At 35.2% G+C, this 26,446-nt stretch overlaps 1 pseudogene; it reads left to right on the forward strand.

Annotated features, from left to right (window-relative positions):
• The first annotated feature begins 8,937 nt into the window (after positions 1–8,937).
• On the forward strand, positions 8,938–25,191 carry LOC129037902 (mitochondrial nicotinamide adenine dinucleotide transporter SLC25A51-like; annotated as a pseudogene).
• The last annotated feature ends 1,255 nt before the right edge of the window (positions 25,192–26,446 follow it).

Here is a 26,446-nt window from a genome sequence, read left to right on the forward strand (position 1 = left end):
CTATGCTTATTACCTTAGTGATGAAATAATCTGTGCACCAAACCCCCATGACACACAATTTACGCATGTAAGAAACCTGCATGTGTACCCCCGAACCTAAAATACAAGCTGAAAATAAAATAAAAATAAAGTAAATATACAAATAAAATGAAATAGTTTTTGTAATCACTTTAGCTTACTTTCTTAGAAAATTCTGTTATCAATAGGAATATAATTTATTTCTGATGTAATATTTCATATTTTTAATATTTAAAAGCATGTAAATAGCATGTCAATTTTATATGTGTGAATTAGTCCATATGTAAATGGGACATAATTATACAATAATGAATTATTTACTAAACTTATAATTCCCAAATTTCCAAACTCATGTTTTATATTTCTACGCATTTTTTTTTTTTGATACAGAGTCTCGCTCTTTTGCCCAGGCTGGAGTGCAGTGGTAGAATCTCAGCTCACTGCAACTTCCATATCTCAAGTTCAAGTGATTCTACTGCCTCAGCCTCCCAAGTAGAGGTATATGCTTTTTATGTGGTAAGCTTTGGTGAGGTCTGAATATTTAATAACTTGCATGGCACAGACACAGAACAGACAGTAGCTTTGACAAACAGAAAAGGACAATCATTAGTGTGCAAACTTAGAAAATATCACCCCTTGTAGGTCACATTACAATTTAGTAATTAATAGAAATCTTTGACCTAATTCTTACTCTTGGGACCATTCTTCCTTTCATATCCAAGTGACTTTACTCCCTTATCTTCTTTGTCTTTGCACAACTATCACCTTTACGGTGACTACTCCTTGACCATCCTATTTAAAATGGCACATATACTTTCCATCTTCCTCATCCTGCTTAATATTTCTCTATAGCACTTATTGTGAATAAAATTTTATTGACACATAGCCATGCCCATATATTTAGCTATTGTCTGAGGTTGCTTTGTCACCACAGTGCCAGTTTGTAAAAGTATGAAAGATCCCGTGGCTGGCAAAGCCTAAAGAAGTATATAATATCTGGTCCTTTGCAGAAAAGTTTGCCAATCCACACCTTGCATAATTCACTTATTTATGATGTTCATTGTCTGTCTCACCTCAGCAGATTATAAATTCCATGGAAATAGAAATTTTGTCTTTTTTGTTCTTTGCATCACTTTTCTATCCCAATTACCTATTAACAGCACTTGACACATAGTAGGCACTTAATAAATATTGATTAAAAAAAGGAATGGATAAACTAAACAAAATGTTTATCACATTTTCCATATATTTGCTCTCTTCACTAGTTATGTTTTTAAAAGACAGTTTACAGTTTCATTAAAAATAGGTATATGGGAACTTAAAAAATAAAAATAAAGCAATATGTAAATTTTTTTATGGCAGGCATTATAAATTGTGGCCAATTATTCATAATAAAAATAAAAATAAATTGTTGAATGATTTCATGACTTTCAATATATTATAGAAATATGTAATATATTTAATTTTTGTATTGTCAGATATAATTCACTGGCAGATAGAAAAATAGGAGTACTTTACCCATTTGAAAGTAAAAGTGAAAATGGATATTGCTATTCTTTTTTTAATGTGACAAAATTTTTTTTAAAAAATGGATTTATGATGTGGAAAGAGTCTAGAAAAAAAGCTGCTTCATTTTAGTGTTTATAATAAACAAGTAAAGTAATGTAAAGAGTTGTCAGATTTGAACACAAGATATTAAGAAAGTAGATTTCAAAAACATTATGAAAAATAGAACATAAAATTTCAAAAGCCTTTAGATGTGACTACAGCTTAAAACGAATGGAAAAAATGTGGTAAGTAAATTTCGATAAAACAATATGACGCAATGTCAGTGAGGAAAAAAACGTTCTTTCTTAGACAAGACCTAAGAAATATAAGTAGTTTTTCAAGTTACTGGTTATGTTAAAAGCTTATGTACAGAAAATTGTGAAACATTTTCGGTCATTAGCTGAGACCTAACACATGATAAAGGCTAGGAAATGTATGTTATAATATTACGAGTCAAAAAATAAAAAGAAAAAGAATGTTCCCACTAAAAAGAAAAGATGGTGTACTGTTCTACATTGAAAATAAGAAAAATTAATTCTCCACTTTACCATGGCCACTTGGGTTCCCAGGTGCTAGAAAACAGATTCTGAGACATACATTAGCCTGAAGAATGTTTGTTGGGGAGTTCTCCTGGGATTATCATCTGTGGAAGTAACAGAAATAAAGAACTGAGCAAAGGACGAAGATGAGTTGTAATGCACTCCCAATCAAAAGGGCACCCTTTGGGAGTACTCTGGAGATATGGCCCATCAGAATTGTTTCAAGTTGAAGTAACATAACCAGGACATTTTACCCTTCCTTTGATGAGCCATGGGTGAGGCTACTATTGGAAGGAGTAATAATGTGGATCACGGTAATTTTCTTCAGAGGAACAATTCACAAATAGGGCTTAAATGCAAAAATGTCTTTGGACAGAATTCACAATTAGTGTGTTGATAACACAGGGAGTTCATGCATGAAAAGACATCTAATCAATGTATCATAATGTCAATTATAGTCCACTAACTTCAATGAGGTCTGGGAGTAGTTCCGCTTGGGTTGCGGTGAACCTCTCTTGCTGAGGTACTTAGAAGATTAAGGTTAATGGAATAGGTTCTAGTCCTTGCTTCTGCAGCTATTCTCAGGACCACAACAGAACAATCATCATTTCCATCCTCTGCTGTATATTCTTAATTCCCCTTACCTTCTGGGGGCTTATTTGGTGTTGCAAACCAGGCATCATTCCAGAGGGTTGTGAGAAGTTGGTTAGCATGCCCTATTTGGTGATATGTTGCTATAGTCTTTTATTTATTCTTGTTGTTCATGTTTTCTATATATTTGCTGATTTTTTTCCTAGTAAATTTATCTATCCTTGAGAGTGGAATATTGAAGTCACTCAAAATTTGTCTATCTCTTCTTTTAATTCTTTGTGTTTGCTTAGTATATTCCTGGGGTCTGTTTTAACATGCTTATGTATTCACAGTTTTTAATCTCTTGATAATAATAGATACTTTAATTGTGATGACAAATTGTTTGTCTTTAGTAACATATTTTTAAAACTTGTGATAAAATTAATGTAGTCACTTCATCTCCTTTATGCTTTCTTTTTGCACAGCATGCCTTCTTTAATTCCTTCAGCATTTCAATTTATTTTCATATTGATGGAAATAGAATTGTGCATTATGTGTTGTCTGGGTAACCCCAACTCTGTTTGCCATTTACTTATATCATTCTATTGTCCTCTGACTTACATAGTCTCAAAGAGAATTCAGTATTTCTCACAGTTTTCTCCTTTATATAATGATCCCCTTCCCCCCACAGCTTTCTTCAAGATTTTCTTCTTTACCTTTTGTTTGTATAAGTTTAAATATGATATGTCTAGGTGATATTTTTGGTGGAGTGCCCTTACTTAACCACTTTGGTTTTCTATGAGATTCTTGAATCTGTGGTGGCTCTTTATTATAATTTTGGAAAATCCTCATCCATTATGTATTGAAATATTTTTTCTCCTTTTTCTGAGACACAATTATGCACATATTACAATGTTTAACATTGATTCATAGCTTTTGGTGGTCTTATTGTTTTTATTCTTTCTCCTTTTTTCTCTTTATGTTTCAGTATGGATAATTTTTAATGACCTCATATTGAAATTCATCAATTATTTCCCTAGGTATTTTGGGTCTATTGAAGTTTCTGACAGTGGCATTTTTCCAAATATATTTTTCTTACAATTTTTGTAGCATTTTCATTTAATTTTTTAGTTTTCATTTTATGATATTTTCTATCTGATCTTGCAACTTTTTCATTAGAATCATTAACCTATTTTAATCATAGTTATTTTAAATTCTCCATCAGACAGTTTGAATATTAGTATCATGCCTGTGTGTGCTGAGAAAAACAACTTGACTCCTGAAAATGGCCACAGCTTTTCTTCTACTGGGCCTTTAGTGCAAGGTGTTAAGTAATCTAATTAGGAGTTGGGTTGGGTTAGATATTAGTTTTGTTTTGTTTTTGGTTGCTATGAGTACCCTCAGTGAACCACAGATTTCAAATTCCTATAGAAACATCATGTGTTTATGGTACAGATTGAGTTTTTAGAGCAATGTCGGTTGGAGTATAAAATTTAGGTCTTCCCTTTATATTTGCCTCATGACCTTTGCATTCTCTTGATCCTTCTGTCCTTCTTCCAGGAATAATATACTGTTGATTGTTACTCAAAACTTGTTAAATTGGTCATGAGGAGGGCAGTTGGAGGAGTCCATTCTCTGTGGCTCTGGATTAAACTTCTGTCTTAGGTATGACTATGTTCCCGAGTCTCAGGATTGTAGGCTTACTTTTTTCATCCACCAAGGACTGTAGTTGTGGGCAGAGTACCTATCCTGCCCTTCTCATAAGAATAGCGCCCCTTCCCCCTTTTTCCTTCCCACATATGCAATTAGTCCTTACCAATGCCTTAAAAACAACAGTGCTTTTTGTCCTTATACCTACCTACTAAGGCTTTTGCTTCACAGTGAAGGTATGCAAGAAAGATCTGGGTAGAATTTCTTGCACTTTTATACAGCTCCTCTTACCCAACCCCAGCTTGCATTCCAACCAAACTTTTTAGGGATCTTTCTGATATCATCTGTGAGTAGAGTTAGTGTAAGTATGTCTGCAAAAGGGTATGAACTTCCCCAGTTTCTGTGACTCCCAGGCCACAAGTTTATACTGTTCACCACTTCACATTCAGCTTTTAAAACTTTTCAAATATTCTATTGGAACTCTTCTTACTGATTTCCAGTGGCTTGTAACCCAGATGAGCAAGTACTCACATCTACTATTTCCCAAGAAAAGTATTTTATCCTTAGATTTTGGCCAGTTTGTTGTTCTGCATCCTTAGCTATGCAAGGAGTTTAAAATTAAAATCTCAATTTAAAGTTGACCTGATTTCTAAAATTACATAATGAAATGATCTTTTTCTGTTATCTACATTTATAAGCAGAAGTATACTTAATTTTAATTAGTAATTATTCCCATTTTTCAGATTATTAAGACAGCTTAGCTATAGCCACCCAATTCCATTGTCCTTATAGCCTTTATTTCAACTCTACTATTCTTCTCATCTAAACATAGAAAATATGTTTTCTCCACAAATGAACCATACCACTAGTTCATAAAGCTTACCACCAGTAACTTTTATAAATTACATAGTTATCTTTTTTCAGAAACTGTCTATACTTCACCTACCTGCAATGACAGGTTCCTCATTGTCAAGGCAGCAAGTGATTCAACTCCAAAATTTAACTTTAAATTTGCTTGTTTGATCATTTCTGACTTCAACATTCAAGTTGAATTACAAAGGAAATGGAATATGACACATAGATATGCACGCAGGAAATGTATAGGGGCTGCTGGAATCAGTGTTCTTGAAATGGAGGAGAAGGAATGAAGATTACGAATATAGAAAATGTGAGTGCTATTCAGTTGCAACAAATGCTCAGCTGACCCCACAAGGGTTTATGAAACTAGGATACACTTCAGAGTTGTCCTAAATTGAGAAGAGGACTTCCATACTCCTATGTTGTTAGGTCATTGGACGGGTCTGCCCACAGAAGGAGTCACGACATTGGGAAAAGTAGTTTTCTACAGCTGAGACAATGCTAAAGAGAGCTTACAGCTAAGACTTGTTAATTGGCAAAATTTTAGTAGGTAGCTACAATGACACCTTCATGTGACAAAAGAGATCTGGGTGGCATATGATAGCCTCCACCATATGTACTTATTTTTTTCCTTTTAAGTAAAAGTATCCTTAAAATTAATAGAGTTATCATTATTAAGGATCTATGAATTAAAATACATATTCTGGTTCTACAGAGTCCACGGACTAGTTGGCAAGAAGTGGAAGTAGGCAGGCAATAAATATACTGTAGTGTGAATATTTATATTGTTACTAAGCTGGAACTTTTCTGAAAAGTGCCCCTGCCTCCATCTCCTTAAAAATAAAAGCACCTGTGCCTATATAAATTTAATGTTTACTCCAAGAAATCCTCACCCAAGAAGTCAGTATTATGAACTAATAAATAACTTTACCATTTGCTTGAAGAAATTATTGCAACAAAAGTATCTGAGAAAACTATTTGTTCACATCTGAGCAAACAACTGTCAGACATTTTTCACACCTAAAGAAACAGCTCAGTTATTCCAACAGTTCCATCTAGTCTTCAAAATCTTCACCCTTCTTTGTCTAGCAATCCTATACAATTGTGTAAAAACTTTATTCAGTTCCAAAACATTCCCCATCTCTAAAGACCCATTTTAAGCCACTTGGGCTAATACTTTAAAATCCCATAAATACCCTTCGCTAACATCCTGTCTTTGAGACACTATTGAGTCTGTGTCCAGGTAGTGTTCTTTGTTGCTGCATAGATTTAATAAACTAAGATTTGCTTAATCAACAGATGTTTTGGTGGTTTGTGGAAGAGACTATAATTACCCATTCTGGAAATCACGTCAAGAACCTTTTAAGATCTTCTTGGCATGGTTGAAGATTCTCAATTCAGAAACAGTGCATTATCCTGTCATCTAATAAGTATCCTATACGGGAAACTTTCTAACCACAATAGTAAATTATGCCCCACATTTAGCCTGAGCTATGATTTCTATTGTCTACATCAGTTATAGCCTACACACTATAATTGTTAATTTATGTCTATGTCTTCTTTGCTGCCACAGCAGCAGTGTCAGATAGGACAAAGACAATATGATCCCCGCAACTGAAAATATTTACCATTTACTCCTTTAGAAACAACATTACTGATCTCTTATTTCAAACCTGATGACTGAGTTTATCTCCTGAGAATGGAGGAACCACTCCTCTGTAAATCATTTGCTTATGTGTTCATGAATTGAAAACTCTTATCTTTGGTAAAAACACGTCAGTAGCAACACTCTAACTTTTCTGTTTGTCCTTGTCACTTTTTGTTTTGAGTCTTTTTAAGGGGAGTTTACCGAGTAGAGTGGGCATAGATCCAAGAAGTCTGTCCCTTAAAATGGCCCCAGTGCTCATAAGATAAAAAAGTCTTATCATGTGTTAATCCTTACTAGGTAAACTTTGTCTTCCTTAATGTTTCAAACTTAATGAAGAGTTTCCTATGTCTTGTATTTGTTTATTTGTTTTATACTTGTCTAGATCAGGAATTGCCAAATTATGGCCTGTAAGTCACACCTTTCTTTTATGTGTATGGCTATGAATTTACTTGGTTGCCTCCGTTCAGTGCTGGAGGTTTCACTGCACTACAGTTGGTGATGGTTGGTCTTTGGCCAGATTCTGGAGACACTTGATTTTACAAACACCATTTTTCTCTTAAAGTCTTAATAGTCTCTCCGCCAAACAGAGCTTTCTTCACGTTTTAATTCACGTACACATCTCTCTAACTAAACAGAATTTCACCAAGAACAATTTGGAAATGCACTGCCAAGTTCAGGAATATTTTGATCTGAAGATGATTTTTCAATTTAGAACACAAAAGAGAAAACTCCCATGAGGAAATCCTTTTTATTATCTGTCTATAGGAGTAACATAGAAAACCTCTGTCTCCGTATTTCAGAGATTAATAATCTGTTACACTTTATTTTTTGTTTGTTATTTTCTTATATATATATGTTATTATTTCATCTTCGATAAATTAAGTTTCTATAATGTGTACTGATACCAATTAACTGTGATATCCACAAGGCTTTTATCAATAGTTTTATTCTTGGCTTCCATGGTCGCTCCATGGTAAGAGCATAATATTTGGCTAAAATTAACTTATGACTTTCCTAAAATATGCCTGGCTGTGCGCAGTGACCAGACCTCGTGCTTGCTCACCCACACACTCTTCACCTGGCGCTCTGTGCCTGGCTGTCCCTTAGCAGGCGTGGGATCCGGGCCGGTAGCAAGAGTGGAGCGCAGCCTGCTAGGCCTAGTGGGCCGGGCAGAAGGAGCCCAGCGGCGCAAGCAATACTCACCAGAGATGCTGCAGCCCACACAGGTTTCTGGCTGGCACAGTGACACCCCAAGGATCCTGTGATAGTATTTTAAGCCCATCTGATCCTATTAGTCTTCTTGGGCAGTCATAACAAAATACCACAGACTGGATGGCCTAAACAACAAGAAATCAATTTTCTCACAATTGTACAGGCTAGAAGTCCACGATCAAGGTGCTTGTTTATTCGATTTCTGGCAAGGCCTCTCCTCCTCCTTTGTACGTGGCTTCCATTTTATGTAACCTCACATGGCCTTTCCTCAGTGCACTAAGAGAGTGAGCGACCTCTCTGCTGTCTTTTCTTATAAAGACACTAATCTTGTTGAAACAGAGTCCGACCATTATGACCGTATTTCACCATAATTACTTAATTAGAGGCTCCATCTTCAAATATATTTAACCTGGGAGTTAGAGCGTCAAAATCTTTTTTTTTTTTTTTTTTTTTTTTTTTTTGAGGAGAGGCGCACACATTTTCCATCTTAATGAGATCTTGTCTAATTTAGGCAGCAAATGAAGCACTGAGCCAACAAAATTTAAGGTTTTTCCTAGCATTTAACACAAAGTAAAAACCAAACACCAGTATTTTGAGATCCACTTCACAAGGAGAGAAAGGTAAAAGCAATTTACCTTACCTCACCCTACAACGAACTTGTTTGTTCACAACAAGAGGATTAGAAAAAACACAACAGGGCTAGTCTGGGCAGCCGACCGCTAGAGGGGCCCACCCCAGTCCTCTGCACGCGCCGGCTGCCCTGGCCCAATCGCTGTGGACCCCACCCAGGCGGCGCGCGCAGAATCAGTTCTGGGCCTCCTCGGCTCCCGGCTTTCCCGCCTGTCGCGGGTGTTTATCAGGCTGCTGGGCGACCTTTCCCGCGAAGGAGGCTGTGCCTTCATTCGGTCACGCCCCGGGCTGGGGAGGCTCCTCCCTGGTGCGCAGAAACCGTAGGGGCGGGGAGGAGCCGGGCTCTGCCAGCGCCCGGGAGAGAGCGGGGCTGGCACCGCTCAAGGGGCCCTGCCTCCGGGGAGACTGATTTCGGCCTCCTGACCTCGGGACCCCTCACTGTGGCGTGTCAGAGACGGAGGAGGACTTAGTGATCTTGTCCAACCCCCTCCCCGCTTTTCACAGGTTGGGGAGATGGGCTCCTGGAGAACGGAAATCCATTATCAAAATTGACTCCAGAAGAGAGAAACTAACAGAACAATAACAATGGAAGAAATTGAGAACATTATCAAAAAGCTATCATCTTGCCGAACTCCAGGCTCAGATTGTGTTACAGGTTAAAAAAAAGTCAGTCCTTCGTGAAAACGAAAGACCTTAAGCAACACGATGGATTCAGAAGCTCATGAAAAGAGGCCACCAACACTAACATCTTCAGAACAAGATATATCACCTCATATTACAAATGTTGGTGAAATGAAGCATTACTTGTGTGGCTGCTGTGCAGCCTTCAACAACATCGCAATCACATATCCCATTCAGAAGGTCCTCTTCTGACAACAGCTGTGTGGCATCAAAACCCGGGATGCAATATTTTAGTTGAGAAGGGATGGATTTTGAAACCTGTATCCTGGAATCCTTCCCCCATTGATGCAGAAGACAGCTACACTTGCACTTATGTTCGGTCTCTATGAGGATTTATCCTGCCTTCTCCACAAGCATGTCAGTGCTCCAGAGTTTGCAACCTGTTGCGTGGCAGCAGTGCTTGCAAGGACAATAGAAGCAATTTTCACTCCACCGGAAATAGTTCAGACATTGATTCAAGACCACAAGCATCATGACAAATTTACCAACATTTATCAGGCCTTCAAGGCACTGAAATGTCATGGAATTGGAGAGTATTATCGAGGCTTGGTGCCCATTCTTTTCCAGAATGGACTCAGTAATGTCTTGTTTTGCGGCCTTTGAGGTCCCATTAAGGAGCATCTGCCTACAGAAACGACTCACAGTGCTCATTTGGTCAATAATTTTATCTGTGGAGGTCCATTGGGTGCCATGTTGGGATTCTTGTTTTTTTCCAATTAATGTAAAAACTCACATACAGTCTCAGATTGGTGGGGAATTTCAGTCTTTCCCCAAGGTTTTCCAAGAAATCTGGCTGGAACGGGACAGAAAACTGATAAATCTTTTCAGAGGTGCCCATTCGAATTATCATCAGTCCTTTATCTCTTGGAGCATAATCAGTGCAACTTACGAGTAAAGGTTATATGAAAAAAAAAACCAACAGTTAAGTGCCATTTATCAACTGAATAGACCTTCTAAGAAGAATGCAGCTGGCCCTCTTTCTTAGTTGGCCAAATACAAGTTGGTGTCGTAACTCCAGGCCACAGTGAGTTATGGGCAAAGCTGTTTTGCTTAAGCCTCAATAAAACAGAATAAAAGATTCCAATAGGAAAATATAAGGCATTTTTTTGTTTTGTTTTCTGGGTTTTTTTTTTTGTTGTTTTTTTTTTTTAATCATTACCTAAGAGCCTTAGGCTAATTGCCTGATAAATAGCTGTCCATCTGATGGCCTTTGACAGGGAACCTAATCCCCAAAATAGGATTATTTTTCTCAAACCAGTCTTGAAATCTTCTGCATTGAAACATAAGTGGCTGTGAACGGCCAGAGAGAAGGTCCTCAGGGGCCAGGGGCTCCTCAGGCTTCCTTTGTTACTCTATTGCTTGCTTCTCTGCCTACAGGAGGAGCAGCTGCAGAGGATAGTCTTCATTAAGCTCCAGCATATGACAATGGGGCAGAACAAAGAAGGAAAACAGCTTATTAGGTGTAGGCTTTTCATGATAAATTGCTTGTATTCATTTTGAAACTAAGTACCTATTGGATAGTCATTATACTATTTCTGTTTAGATATGGTAGATCAAGGAGTTTTGAAAGTTCCCATTTTGCTTTCTAGGTCTGAAAGTTTTCTGTTTGATTCTGACTGTGACCTTCAACCCTTCCAAGATATCCTTATGTTGATTTCGCTTATTTCATTGCCCAAAGATGAAGGGACTTAAATGTTGTTATAGGTGTTCTATCCTGTTAAGAAATTTTCATATTAATTGTGTATAGATCACATTCTGGTTAGCTTGGTTTCTTTGAATTATTGGGGCCATCTCAGCAAAGGTCTGTGGTTATTTTTCCCCTTGAGTAGGAGTTGGTCATATTCAAGCATCCTATTCTCTTAAAACTCTCCTTTTAAAAAATAAACACTTCCATAACGTTTTGTTTTGGAAGTCTGTTAATGCAATCCCACTTTTTTCCCCTTAGTTTCTAAATGTTACAGAGTGGGACGAAGGCTCAGGATAGTTTTCACTTCACAGTGTTGGCTGTCTTTTATTTTACCTTTGGAAATAGAGACTCCATTAGGGTTTTGACATTTTGGGAACCCAATTTTACCGTTGTGTTAGTAAAACAATAAGATAGTTTGAGAGCATATGCTCTAAATGAAGACATTTGAAGAGTGAGTTTGAATTCTAAAAGTAGGCAATAGCCAAATAGCATTCTCATCCCTTAATAGATGAAAACTTATTTGTCAAAAGAATTGGAAAATGTGAAAATATTTTTTCCAGATAAAGCAAAATGATTCATATGCCACTTCCAATTGACTAATGAAATATAAGAGACAGACTGAAAAAGTGGATTATGAATCTTAAAACCTTTTCTGTAAAGATTTATTTCCAGCATCTGACATGATGGTAGGTTTCTTGTTAACCAGTTTTTCTTCTTTCTGGGTAACTGCATGTGAATATTTGCACATACTGACCAAAATAAAATCAGGACCTCAACTTGGTAATTTACTGAAAGTTTCTGGGCAAATAGCCCATAAAAGCTGTTTATGTCTAAATGCAGTATGGCTGGTTAAATACAGTGAACATCCTTCTTTCAGCTGTAAAGGGTGAAGCATATTAAGCATTAGCCAGGCAGTAATGAAGCTAAGTAACCATATAGCACCTCTGTCTGACAATATTGTGCTGGATATCGCAGTTTACATTCAAGGTGTAGATGTAAGGATTTAAAAAAATAATTTGGCACCAAATAAAGATGAGTAGCATCCTTTGACCTACTAAACAGAGTCAGGATTTGAAGGGAGTTAAATTTGAGAAATGAATGAATAAAGGCACCTTGGTGCCTGACCCATTCATTCATGTGGGTGACTCTGAGCACTGACAAGCGTGTCCAGCTACTCAGCACAGGGCAGGTGGGTTAGCCTGAGCTAATACCTTGGCCCTGGGAATAGACACCACTGGGCCTTCGGTTTTGTTGGGCTTCCTTTTGTCTTTACACTACATACAGATGGTAAAAATCTGAGTTCTAAAGCACTTTTGTGAAATACAAGCTAAGTGAGAATTCTAAGGAAAACTCTTTGGTTTCTGCTGTCTCAAATAAGTGATGTTTAAAAACAATTATTAATAAATACTTTTAATGGTTTTTAACTCAGTGGTTTTTTTTATTTCTTTGTCACTCTTTACAGCTTTTGAAGACCAAACTGCAAATACATTACCAGGGATGGTTTTGTATTGTCCTATAGACTTCTCAAATTTGACAAAAAAATTTCAGCAGAACTTGTAACCAACAGCTTTGTCTGAACTTGAAGTCAAAATGTATTGTCAGTAAGAGATTCTAACTATTGTTTTTACCTTCAATGTGAACTAGTGTGGTAATAATTTTGAAAAGGCAGGCCGGCACGGTGGCTCATGCCTATAATCCCAGCACTTTAGGAGGCCAAGGTGGGTGGATCACTTTAGGTCAGGAGTTTGAGACCAGCCTGGCCAACATGGTGAAACCCCATCTCTACTAAAAATACAAAAAATTAGCCAGGCATAGTGGCCAATGCCTGTGATCCCAGCTACTTGGGAGGCTGAGGCAGGAGAATCGCGTGAACCCGGGAGGCAGAGGTTGCAGTGAGCCAAGATCTCACCACCGCACTGCAGCCTAGGCTACAGAGCAATACTCTGTCTCAAAAAAAGAAAAAAAAATTAAAAGGGCAAACATGATTGAATATCTGAATAGCTTTAAAAGTGGCCTTTCTCTTACGTATGTGGCACAAATGGCTCATGAATGCAGGACACTAATGGTCTTGTGTCCTATACTTCGTGTCTGATGCCACTAGAAATGTTATGAATTCTGTATTTAACACACTGAGAGTGATATGAGCCCTCATGACTGCACCACAGAGTAAACGCAACCTTTATATGGTGGCGAATATGTTTGTCTTTCTTGTTTCATTTGTGGTTGGGGATAAAATCGATGTTTTCATCTGCATATTCGATATTCATCTTAACATGGTTGGCTGTATAATCACCGGCTATATTGTGAACTGTGCAATAAAACAGAATCGTGTGTGTATATAATTACCTTTGGATAACTGAAATTCCCAAGCTCCGTTACAATGTAATACTCAGTATAAGGTTGTGCAAACATGTAAGGGGATAATGGTGGTCGATGGGATATATGAAATGGGATCTAGAGGGCTTTGAGTGAAGCCAATCATGTTGAACTAACACTGGTTCAGTGTAGATGAAGTAGAGTGAGGGGTATGCAGTCATAAAATGAAGGGTGGACAGGAGATTATATTTGAAGAAAGGGTAAGCACTCAGACTTGGTTTCTTTTAAATTAAAGTATTTCTTTTCTCATGTGCAAATGCATATCAAAGACTTGATCAGGCATTCTCTTGAAATTTGAGGATTTTTAGTTTTTAATGCTGTCTTTGCTTAATATTAAATATATGTTGCCTAATGGCTCCCAAATTGTGTGGGAGTCTACATGTTTCCTCTTAAAGGTTCATTATTAAAAGTGGTTAAGTGCACAATGCTATTTTTGTTTGATAGTTTGAGTTTTATGACCATATGAGTTTAAATGAAATCTGTTAAATGTTTCTGAATTAACATTTTTAAAAAATAATTTGGAATAAAGTTTGTTTTTTAAGCCTCTCCCCCCAAAAGAAAAAAAAACTTTTATTAAAAGTCACCTGTGAAAAATAAATATAATTAATTTAACACTGCACACTTATTAATTGCTTCAATCTGATGACAATTACTGAAAGACTGTCAACATTATTGTTTCATCTATGGAAATCATATTCTCCTCTGGTCAACTTTGGATGCACCTAATGATATGGGGAATATATTATCTGAAAAATAGAGCCCACATCTGAACCTACAAATACATGACTTAATTTGAAAATTTTTTAATTTTCCACGGGTGTCACATCAGGAGATTGCAGTAATTTACTATCTCAAGAAGCTCATTAAGGCAATTCAAACATTGCTTGTTTAGTTACAAACCAAAAATAATGAGAGGACATGATTGAAGAACTTTTATCATTCATCTCACTGTGTCAGAAAGATTTCCCAGAAGAATAAGTGAAGCAGATACAATTTATTTCTCATATTTTTCAACATAAGGGCATGTAAACAACATATGTATTTAGATAATTTCAAATTCAAACAACAATAAGATACTACTACAAACCTATTAGAATGGCTGAAATCCAAAACACTGACGACACCAAATGCTAGTGAGGATGTGGAGCAACAGGAACTCTCTTATATTGTTGGTGGAAATGCAAAATGTATAGTCACTTTAAAAGAGAGGTTGGCATTTTCTTACAAAACTTAACATGCTCTTACCATATGATCCAGCAATCACACTCTTGAAACTTCTGTCGACACAAAAACCTGCACACAAATGTTTATAATAGCTTTATTTAGAGTTACCAAAACTTAGAAGCAACCAAGATATTCTTCAGTAGGTAAATGGACAAATAAATTGTAGTACATCCAGGCAATGGAATATTATAGCACTAAAAGGAGATAAACTATGATACTGCAAGAAGAAATGAAGAATCCTTAAAAGCTAATCTGAAAAGGCTACCTACCGCATAATTTCAACTACATGACATTCTTAAAAAGGTAAAACCATGAAGGCAGTAAAAAAAGAAAATCAGCGATTTACAGGGGTTTGCAGGATAAGGAGGGATGCATAGGTGGAGCACAGAGGATTTTCAGGGCAGTGAAACTGTTTTATATGATACTAATGTGGAGCATATATGTCATTATACGTTTGTCAAGACCCAAAGAATGTACAACACAAAGAAGGATCCATCAGGTAAACCATGGACTTTTGGGTGATAATGATGTGTCAGGGTTGGTTAATTTTTTGTAACAAATATCCATACTGGTGCAAAATATCGAATGGGAAAGCTGCCTCTGTGGGTTGCGGAGCAGGGAAGATAGGAAGGGAGATGTGGAAACTCTGTACTAACTTTCTGTTCACTTTTGATCTGAACTTAAAACTACTCTAAATGTAAACTCAATTAAAAAAAATTAGGTCAGGAAAAGGGACTCTTCTTTTTTTTATCTTCAATCACAACTTTTTTAGATGCACATGCCATTCAAGTGTATGCATGACTAAAGGGATCAAAGCAAAACTTTTATAATGAATTATAATTTTCACATATCTTTTGATCGGTCGGCACAACTGTGTGTACTGTGCCTGTCTCTTTTTATTGTAATTATACTTTAGGACAACGGTGCCCAACATTTTGGACTGGGACTGATTTCATGGAAGATGGTTTTTCCATGAATGGGACTGAAGGGATAGTTTTGGAATGAAACTGTTCCACTTCAGACCATTGGGCATTAGTTAGATTCTCATAAGAAGTGTGCAACCTAGATCCTTCACACGGGCAGTTCACAATAGAGTTTGCATTCCTATTGTGATCGCTGCTGCTGATCTGAGAGGAGGCAGAGCTCAGGCAGTAATACTGGCTCACTGGCCACTCATCTTCTGGTATACATCTGAGTTCCTAACAAGCTTGGGACCAGTACTGATGGTCCATGGCTCAGGGACTGGGGACGCCTGCTTTAAGAAGTGATGTTAGAGGTTGAATGTTTATCAGAGAAGTGGGAATGCCTTAATCTCCTTTTCCTTTCTCTTTAATTTTTCGTTCCTTTCTTCTTTATTTTCCCCTTTTCAACTCATATTCAAATGATTTAAAGCAGTATGTTTATAATTTTTGTTTTTATCTTACATCAAATTGCTGCATTCTATCTAGTGTTTCAAACTTGCATTAGATTAACACAGAATAATAACTTTGGTCTTCATGGACCTCTTTGAGTCCATGGCCAGGTATTATAGGATTGATTAAACTTTTGTAACTTACATTTTTGTTTAAGTGAATATCTACTTTTTCTAAATAGGGGGTACGTATCTTTCATCAATTTTTCAAAGGGACCTAGGACACAAAATTGATTCAGAAATATATGCTGTTGTTCTTTCCTGTGATTTCATTATATTTGCTTTGATAACTATATTTTTATTCGAAGTTTGATACATTATATATGTTGATATAAGAAACTCTAGTTATAATTTGCCTTTCTCAAGTCAAACTGTATTGCAATAAAGAGTGGTTGAATTCTGGTTATCTGAAATGACTCCTAACTCTCACTACTGGTGATCTTATCTTCATGGAGAGTAATAATGTTACAAGTAAGAAATTATCAGGTTGGTTCCTAATACATTGGAAAACATCATCTTTAATTGGTACAAATTTCTAATCTATGAATTTAATTCTATAGAATTATCAGTATCAGATTATCAACAAATAACCTATATTTTAGGAAATGAATTATATTTTAATTCAAATGCCTCTGCTTTTAGTCTCCACTCAGTTTTATTATTTTATTATATGTATTTCCCTGTAACATATGCCACCTTCTATCCAAATATTTGGATTGCTTTTTAGAGTGTATTTGTATACTTTTTATAACATAGTCATTTCAACAATTTTCTTGACTTTAAAAGACTCTAAGAATGCTCAAAATTTAGGTTCAAAAATTATTAGTGACCTGCCAATGTAAGGAAAATGGTACTTCTTTACTTTTCATATTTGTTGTTTTGAAAGTAGAATGTTTGATAGTTCTGAAACCCATTTAGAAAAAAGCATTTTAATAATTGAAAAATTTATAAATTACTCTCTATAAAGTGCTATGTCTAGATCTCTTTGTGTTCATTTAACAAAAAAGAATAGTGTGTCATAAAAAGTTTCATTAAATGCCTCTTGTCAGCCAGATTCCTAAATGTGCTTAGACAATAATCTCAATAGAAATTACTGACAGGACAGTCTGAATATCAGGGCTGCGTTGTATCCTGCTAATTTCAAAAGATATGTAGCTCAAGTGCAAGCATTCTATTGTATTCCAAATGAAAGTGGCCAGGATCCTATGGGGACATTTAATAAGCTCAAAAAAGCCTACATTATAACTCATTACAACCATAAAAATGGAAAAGAATATTTCTACTATTGTTTGCCTACTGTTTTCATTCTGCAATTCTACAACTACCAGAGACTATTGAAAATTAAGAAAAAAATTTCTGTGCATTCTGAACCTCTGAAAATTAAAATTATATCTAAGGTTTTACATTCTATTGAGCATCTTACCTTAGTTCTTAATTAATTTATGAGGAGGCCATTTCAGCTATTTCGGTAGAAGGTTGAAGAATTGATTTGTGATACTCCATTTTGTCTATTTCATTTGCTGGTTGTATTGTTATATGCAGATCAGTTGACTGTGCCTGCCTCTAGAGTAAAAGTTTCAAGTTGTATTTATGTAGCAAGTTGGTACACTTTATACTATTTCAACAGTGGTGGATAAACTTAATAGTATTTCATAATTATTTTCAAATTATTTACTAAGATAAAAGAAAATAAAAATTAAAAATTAGCATGATTGTGTAAAATCATTTTGATGTAATGTATTCTACCTCAGAAAAGTTACATTTTTAAAAATAAATACAAGATGTAGAGAAGCTGTACAACTTTATTTTCATAATTTCTATTTAAGCACTTTTTAAATGATCTATAAATATTTTAAAACTCTGTTGTATTATTGGACAAAAATAAAATCTGAGGAGACAAGTACATTAGTATAACAATATGATGATTAAATCCTTATCTTTAAAATAAAATTCAAGGCCATTGTAGATCATGGAAGACATCCAATAAGTTATAAATAGTTGTGAAACAGAGTATTTGCTCTCAGAAACAAAATGTAGTAACATCAAGTATAAATAAAATATTAAAATTAAAAATATTAAAGAGTTAAAAAGATTGCAACATATACAATTAATTAACAAATTAAAATTTCAGGCAATAATTCTCTGAGAATGGCAATAACTCAAGGAACTAAATAGTTCTGGAATGACTTCAGGGAAAGTGGTTGGACTTCAATTAGGCCTTGAAAGATTTATAGGTTTGGATGATGAAGTTGAAAGGTGGTGACAAACAGATGTTATTAAAAGAGAAGTTCAAAGTCAAAATTGTGCACAATATTTTGAAAATTTTTTAAAAAGTTGATTAAATCAGAGTTTGAGGCTGCAAGTAGTAGAGGCCACAATTTAAAAGATACAGTGAGATAAAATTACAATGCTTGAAATAATTAACTAGTTTACACATGACATTAAAAGCAATGAACAATAATTAAAATTTTTTGAATAAGTGAGTGGCATGATGAAAAAATATTCTTTAGGACAATTTAAAAAGAATCAGTTTCATAGGAAGAACAGCATTGTAACAGTCATGTATTATTTATCTGTATTATGTATCCTGTTGATTGTTATTCTCTAGATATGTGGTAAAGCAATTTATTTTGAATATCATTTACTATCCCAGATGTTGGTAGTTTTTGTATACTGTGAGTTTGGCACAAGAATATGCAACTAATAGGCAAAAATTCAGCACAAATATGACAGGTTTACTTAATATCATAATCGTTACTCCATCTTTTTCCAGATATTTTAAAAACAACTGCAAAAGATGAATTTGAATTGAAATTCTCAGGCTGTGTAGGGATGGAGCAAAATTGGCTAGAGGACTGTGGAGGCAATTCAAATGAGATAAACGAATGTGTTCATTGGATCTATGGTAGGATTGAGATGGAGAAGATAGACTTGAAATACATTGTAGAGACAAAGAGAACAGAAGTTTGAATTAAATGGATGTGGCAAAAAGGGAGAGGGATGAGATAGAGGTGAACTCAAGTATTCTAGCTTGAATAACAGACTGAATGACCATGCCACCAAATGAAAGGTTAATTATTTAAGTTGAGATTAATTTTAGGAGAAATGATAAGTACTTTTTCAGTATGCTGTGCTTAGAGAAAATTGTGGTGTGAAGAAAACTCTGGGAACCCTCAACAGTTAAGAGATAATTATTGGAAGAAGCTATGAAGAAGACTGAACAGGAGTGGTTATAGAAAGTTATGAGGAGAACCAGGAGAGCACAGATCTCATGTGAGCTAAAAGAGGAGTGTTTCACTGAGAAACCAGTGATGAATGATGTTGAATGTGGCACAGATGCCCCATAACATAATGTCTGCAAAATAATGAAGCATTCTAGTGAAGTATTAATTTAATGAGGCCCGTAGGTACAGTTTATAGGAAATTGGTGAATGTTTTTCTTTGAGGAAAAAAAAATCCTCGATTTATATTCATTACAATGCTCTGCAAGGATAGGATGCTCTATTTATTGTAATAAATTGTATCTAGTGCACATTGAACTTCCCAGTTAATTAAATAACACCATAATTCATTTCTATTTATGTTTTAGTGTTTTCCCTGGTGGAATCTAAAACATCCTTAATATCTTGGATCAGAATGTATAGTGCATTTTTGGAGCTACATTAACCCTTTCCTCTTCAAACAATGCATCGAAGGCAATAATACACTTGGTAAAGCCTATAGATGTAGGCAAATTGGGCTCATCAATCTGTATGATCAAGGACAGTTTTACATTAATTGTAAAAATGACCTCCTAAGATAGTCAGTTCTCTTAATGTGTAAATTACTTCCTGCAAGAATTGAATCATTTTTGAGTCAACAGTGTTTGCAGGTCATGATTAGTTATTGACATAGGCCAAGTTTACATGATATCCACAAAAGAAATGTTAAAAAGAGAGAATAGTGGGACTTTAATTCATACAGACATATTAGCATGTATAAATTTACACACACACATGCACACACACACACACACACACAGACATAATTAGAATGTAAGATAACAAGGTTCCAAATTTTCTGTTCTCTTCTAAGTTTCTTTGTTCATTACCTTATTGAATAGTAGATAACAAATTGATTTAACAAAGGTATATTGATTGTGTACTATGATCCTACATTATTCTATACTCTGGGGATACAGCAGGAAACATAGCATATATTTCCCCTCATCGTAAGGCTTATAATTAGTAGGTGTTAAAAATAAATAGAATAAGTAAATAACAATATTAGTAAGTGGCATGAAGGACCTAAAATAAAGGAATTTAACAGAAAGTAATGGGTTGATAGTGTTTAATGTAAGTTGGATAATACATTTTAATTGCCCATTCATCATCCACCCTGTTACTCCACCTCCACATAACCCCAGTAATTATGTATCTAACCTCCTGACCTCATGCAAACACTGGTCACAGGGGAAGATGATTCCTTTTAGAGCTCCAGCACACAGACAGCATGTAGTTGAGTACTAGGTTAATACACCAAGGTGTCTGAATGAAAAGTCTGTACTGTTAACCAGTATTTTGTTTCTAACAGGCCAGACATCTATCAATAACAATAAATGAAAGAACTCCTCCTTAACTTGAATATTTTGAAATGTTACAAAAAATCTATGTGTTTAAAGCTAGTAATAACTTAAAAAACTTATAAAGTGATATTAATTTTCATTAAGGACATATGACGCTTATTTTTCTGTATTTTTTGTATGGTATGTTGATACATTTTTGTCCCTTTATAGTTCTGTATTGGAGATCATTTCCTTGTATTAGGCCTGCATTAATATTTTAAAATAATATTATCTCTATATTGCTTTACACATTTTATTAAAATTATCTACAATTTGTGACACATAGAAACAGGCCACAATTTATTAAAATTTATTCTACTAACAATTCTACGTACTGTTAGAGCTTCTATCTAGTAAAAAGTCTAAAACTAATAATAATTGGTGAACAACCCATTGTTTTTCACTTTTATGATAATATAGCTTTCCACAGATTCTATCTTTTGTTCATCTGTATTCTCTGAAATCCCTGTAGCAGCAGAAGAGTTTATGCTACTTGGTGAAAAAGTAACTTCCAGTTTCAGTTAGTTGAATAGAAATATGAACTCTGCGGCACTTTCTCTGTAATACTGCTCAATATTCCCTCTGATAACAGCAAGGTATAGGTTTGCTGTTTACCCATTTCTAATATGCAGAGTACAGTGAGGTCTAGAAGAAAGAAGAGGTTACTGAGAATGAAGGACTTGTGGGCATCTATACACTGTAACAATGAAAGTACCTCTCTTCTTTAAAGGATTTCATATTTATGCCATTAAACCTGTCTGTAAAACGAGTTTACATATGTGATTTTGTATGTGGTCAAGTTAGCATTAGCTCTATCAAACTCCCCCTTTCTCTGTCTTCTGACAACAGGCTCTTATTTTAAGACCATGGGAGTAAGCATAAATGTCAGTGGAACCATTCACTGTTTCTTGGATTCAGTTCCATTACTGGCTGCAATTCTTTACTCCTTCTGGATTCATACTCTTTGCTAGGTGATCCTTTAGTTCCTTTACAAGAAGGATCTTAAAGAAGTGCAGTATATTTACTATCATTTCACTTAACTTTGGATTTAGTCATGTGAATTGCTTTGATGAATAAAATGAAGTAGAATAGACAGTGTGCTAGATAGAATCCTAGATCCAAAGAAGGCTTGCAGGTTTCTTCTTGCCATCTTGTAACTCTGCTATCACCATGAAAAGAGCATGTCTAAGCTAGAAGGAGGACGACAGATGTGTGGAGCAGAGCTGAGCTGACTGGACCAGATGAACTGTCCTTTGGACTTGTGAGCTTAATAAATGCCGGTGTATTGAGATGTTATGGTTGGTTCTTTATGCAGCATTATTTGGTTTACAGTTAAGTGATACACATCCCATATGCCTAGTCTCGATGATAAGTTAAATATGAACAATGGAACAGAAGTAGGCTAATCTGAGTCCTTCCCCGGCATTTTATATATCAAAGCATAGAAAAATAATCCTTCATCATCTAGGATCACTATGGTGTATGGATCTTGCATATTTTTATGGTCCCCGTAATAAAGAGAAAAGCACCCATAGTAGTGGAAAATGATGTTGACAAAAAGGGATAGGCAGAGTTAGAGACAGAAAAAGAGAGATTTCCAACGTTTTGTCCCAGGAGTCCGTTATTCTTAATACCATTTCCATTCTCTTTTTCAGTGGTGAAAAAGCCTGAGCAATATTGCAAGACACACACCACAAAATGTGAAACTGCTTGAGTTAAGGCCCTGAGAGTTGCCAGATCCTGAGCTAGAAAGATAAGTTTCCTCTGTCTTTCCTCTGCAAGAAATTCAAACCAATGACTGCACGGTGGTTTAATCTTTTCCCCTCTTATTTACACTATGTTAATGATGTTTTATTTTTAAGTCTTTGGAGCATCTAGAATTATATAATTTATATGTAATATGGAACTCAAATTTTATTTAGTCCATGTGTATAGACAATTGTCCTAATATAGTTTGTTAAATAGAATGTTCTATATCTTCAAAATGACAAACTTGTAATATATTAAATATCATATATGCTTAGGTTTGTTTTGTTTTTCAATTGTCTGTTTTATCTTTGCCCTGCCTTCAGCTGATACCAATTGTTTTAACTACTGTATTTTTGTACTTGATAGACATGTTTATACATATTTATACAAATATTTGTTATGACCATTTCTCCACCTTTCTTCTTTTTCACTTTAAAAAATATTCTTAATAATTTCTCTTGGCTAAATTTTAGAGTCAGCTTGACAAGTTATTTACAAGGCTTTCTGTGTTGAATTTATAACCTACTATGGTGACAATATATGCTTTTATAATATTAAATCTCCACATCCAGGAATATATTCTCACCATTCCTTCAGTTTCTATTTTATTTTCTTTTGTAGCCTCATAGATTTATTCATGTCATTCTTACACATCATTTCTTAAAAAGAATTACATTTGGAAAACTTAGTAGAAAAATGGTGATTGAATTTTGTCTGCTACCTTTTGTGAGCAAAGTAATGTACAAGAATACAACAGGCTTCAACTTAAGGAGGCCATTTGAAAGCAAAAAAAGAGAGAGGAAATTATATCACTTTTCTAATATAGGTTATTTTGCCTCTGGTCAATGCTTCTAGATAGCTGACAAGTGGGGAGGCTAGAAATAGTGATATTTGGGAAAGCCAGAGGGATATGGGGAAACCTAGTTCTTCCAGACTTATTCTTAAGCTATTCCCTTGTGAATTATTCTTCCAATAAATAAAATTCACTTGGAAGTATCCTGGGGACATAAAGCCAATTAATACTGTTTTTCCAAGGGAGTATGTTGTTTCATGTTAGTCTATGGTAGAAACCAAGACAGAAACTGTTGATTAGAAAGATGTGTGGTTGATGGGAAAGAAGAAAATCACAAGTTTAGTATCCAGACTCAAGCATTGCTGTCTCAGCAAGAAGTCTAATCCTGAATGTTTGGCAGTGGAGCCCTCCAGATTGAAAATGACACATGGTCATTTAAGTGTTTAGGGACAGGTATTGAGAAACCTCAATTCCGGCAAAAATGAGTCCAATATTTCTCAACACATAACACATCACCTTTGTGCTTGAAACTGGTTCATGGGAACATAGATATCTACATGATATTACTTTCAAAATAAGAATCTGTTGTCCAGTTTAGTGTCATATGGACAGCACATAAAATAACACTCAAGCTAGGAAAACACAGCTAAAAAACCTTTTCAGCCTGTAGCTCTCTTCACCTCCAGGAACATGATTAAAAAATGGATGTACTATCACATCTCTGACTGACAGTGTATGGAATATTTTTTCTGCCTATTATATTGCTTCCTATTTCCTTATTTTTGTATAAAAATTTTATGATGATTATGATTGCATTTGGTTCTGTGGTGGAAATTTTTGTCATTTGTTAAATAGTTTGCCATGTCAAGAGAAGACAAAAATTATGGGTCCAAAGAGAATGCTGGGGAAAAGTTTTACTGTTAAGTAGAAAACCCAGGTTAGGGTATATGAGATGAGGGTGAAGGATGGAAACAGAGTGTGTTCTTTAAAAGCAGAAACAAACAAACAGTCTGTATCCCATGTTTATAAAATGAAGTCTCAGAGTGATGCTGATTGGCTAACAATACTTGGACAAAATGCTGAACATTTGGATAAGTTCTTGTTTGCAATTTTTCCAAGAAATGGTCTTTACAGTTCACATGAAATGACCAATACTGGTTTATAAAACTCTGTTTGTCATTTTAGAAAAAGTAAAGTTTGACATAAGAATAGACATATAGGTAAATGAAATAGACTAGTGAGTTCAAAAACAGACATATACAGTAGAGTTATTTGATTTTTGACAATGTTGCCCAGGTAAATTAATGGGGAAGGAGTAGCTTTTCTTTCCTTTTCTTTTTTTTAATTATACTTTAAATTTTAGGGTACATGTGCACAACGTGCAGGTCTGTTACATATGTATACATGTGCCATGTTGGTGTGCTGCACCCATTAACTCGTCATTTAACATTAGGTATATCTCCTAATGCTAACCCTCCCCCCTCCCCCCACCTCACAGCAGGCCCCGGTGTGTGATGTTCCCCTTCCTGTGACCATGTGTTCTCATTGTTCAATTCCCACCTATAAATGAGAACATGCGGTGTTTGTTTTTTTGTCCTTGCGATAGTTTGCCGAGAATGATGGTTTCCAGCTTCATCCATGTCCCTACAAAGGACATGAACTCATCATTTTTTATGGCTGCATAGTATTCTATGGTGTATATGTGCCACATTTTCTTAATCCAGTCTATCATTGTTGGACGTTTGGGTTGGTTCCAAGTTTTTGCTATTGATATCATCTTCATTACAGTAACTTTATCATGTTTTGAAATCAGGTAGTGTAAATAGTCTGTTTTGCCACTCTCATTAAAAATAATCTTGGTTCTCTATCGCTTTTGTATTGTCATGTAAATTTAAGAATCAAATTCCCTATTGTTACAAAAATTATGTATCAATGTTGATTGAAATGTTTTTGGTGTATTTTTCACTGTGGAGAGAATAAACATCCTAATAATATAAAAAAAGATAAAGTAAAATTTGTACTTTTATTTGTAGATTAGGCAGCTGTGTTCAGATTAATTAGATGTATCACAAAGTGACACACCTAAGTTTGATTAAACAGGAGGTTCTTTATTCACAAGTTCTCTACTCATAGCTGTATACAGCAGTTAAGCATGAGCATGTCCCTTGGGAAGGGAAGACTACTATTTGCAGTTTTATGTGGGGCTATTTTATGTGAGATGCCAGGATATATTTTGGAAATATATAAAAACTCTATGGAATTCAATTCCAAAGGGACAACCAGAGAGTTTCTATACTATTATTATTATTGTTTGCTTGCTTGCTTGCTTATTTCTTATTTGTTTTTATAGGTTTTACCTCTAGGCTTCATCTCCACCTTTCTTGCAGTAATAGCACCTGTCTTCCTGAGCATAGCACGGGATAGGTAATCTAGACTGGTATAATTATATTTTCCAAATTATCTGAGCAAGATGATTGGGCTGAGAATAGCATGTATGTCAATAACTCTCTGAGATTTTATATAGTGAAATCACTCGTTTATTCACTAAACAATTTTTAGTACCCACTATGTTATAGATAGTGTTCTTGGTACACTAGGAATATAGCAGTCACTAATAAAGATAAAGAAAATTGTTATCCTCAGGGAGTTCATATTTTTGTGAGAAGATTCAGATAAAAATTAAAATATATATATATATATATGTTTGTGTGTGCATGCATACGCACATGTGTATATATATGGAGAGAGAGAAGTGTTAAGAAAAAAAATCAGGAAACAAGGTAGGAGATTCTGAAGAGAAACAGAAAATTTCAAATTTAAAGGAAGTGTGTGCCACACTAAGAATGTGAAATATGAACAAAACCTTGAAGAGAAGGACAAGAAACATTTTGGATATTTGAATCTGGATGAAATAACCTCTTTAGTATTCAATGCAAATAACTGTGATGTCTGATATTTTACCAAATTTGCAAGCTAATGAGTTAGCCTGCCACAGTTTTGTGAATGCTGCTATAATATACAAGACTCCTGGATTAGAGACAAAGGGCAATTTATTACTCAGAGCAATAGCAGTGGTCACAGAATCATCATTTTCGCATGTTTTCTCAAAGTCCTAATTCCCCTATGGTGATAGGAAGAAAACCAGATTATATCTGTAAATAAGTAGGTGGCATTACAGAACAGGAACTCCAAGTTTAGGAATAACAAATATTTTATGATGGTCCTAAGCATGCCTTATCCTTGTTCTAG

The sequence above is a fragment of the Pongo pygmaeus genome, chromosome 5, assembly GCF_028885625.2.
Source record: "Pongo pygmaeus isolate AG05252 chromosome 5, NHGRI_mPonPyg2-v2.0_pri, whole genome shotgun sequence".
Classification (NCBI taxonomy): domain Eukaryota; kingdom Metazoa; phylum Chordata; class Mammalia; order Primates; family Hominidae; genus Pongo; species Pongo pygmaeus.